Genomic DNA, 1,148 nt, shown 5'->3' with positions numbered 1-1,148 from the left:
GCTAGCTCTTGTAGACCAGGCTGGTCTCAAACTCACAGAGATCTGCCTGCCTCTGCCTCCCGAGTGCTGGGATTAAAGGCGTGTGCCACCACCACCCAGCTTTTATTTTTATTTTGTGTGCATTGGTATTTTGCCTGCATCTATGTGTGAATATGCCAGATCCCCTGGATTTACAGACAGTTGTGAGCTGCCATGTGGGTACTGGGAATTGAACTCAGGTCCTCTGGGAGAGCAGTCAGTGCTCTTAACCACTGAAACATCCTTCCAGCCCCTTTTTGGTTTTTTTGAGACAGGGTTTCTCTGTAGCTTTTTTGTCTGTCCTGGAACTAGCTCTTTAGACCAGACTGGCCTCAAACTCACAGAGATCCACCTGCCTCTGCCTCCTGGATGCTGGGATTAAAGGTGTGTGCCACCACCACACCCAACAAGGGGCATTTTCTTAATTAGTGATTGATGGACTGGACAAGGGGCCATCCCATTGTGGACTGTGCCACCCCTAGGCTGGTGGTCCTGAGCACTGAGCAAACCTTGAGGAGCAAGCCAGTAAGAAGCACTCCTCTCTGGTCTCTACATCAGTTCCTGCGTCCTTGTTCCTGCCCTGTTAAGAGTTCCTGCCCAGACTGCCTTTGGTGATGAAATAAACCCTTTCCTCCTGGATTTGTCTTAGGTCATGGTGTTTCATTACAGCAATAATAACCCTAACTAAAACAAGTGATAAAATTGTGCAGTACAGATGGATGTCATTATATATTTTACCTAAACATAGCAGTGTATAACACAGCCAGAATGAACTCTAATGTGAACTATAGACTTTAGTAAAATGTATCAGTATCAGTTTGCCAATTGTAACAAATGTGCCAACTAATATACTATGTTGATAATAGAAGAAAGGTTTGGTGAGGTGGTAAGTAGAAAGCCACACGTTTGTTTTTGTAAAGCTAAAAGGACTCTTGTTCTACTTCGTTTCTCTGTTGCTGCTATAAGACATCAAAACAGAAAACAAGCCGGGCGGTGGTGGCACACGCCTTTAATCCCAGCACTTGGGAGGCAGAGGCAGGCGGATCTCTGTGAGTTCGAGACCAGCCTGGTCTAGAGAGCTAGTTCCAGGACAAGCTCCAAAGCCACAGAGAAACCCTGTCTTGAAAAAC

The sequence above is a fragment of the Microtus ochrogaster genome, chromosome 5 (assembly GCF_000317375.1).
Source record: "Microtus ochrogaster isolate Prairie Vole_2 chromosome 5, MicOch1.0, whole genome shotgun sequence".
NCBI classification, from domain to species: domain Eukaryota; kingdom Metazoa; phylum Chordata; class Mammalia; order Rodentia; family Cricetidae; genus Microtus; species Microtus ochrogaster.
Note: the sequence above shows the minus strand (reverse complement) of the source record.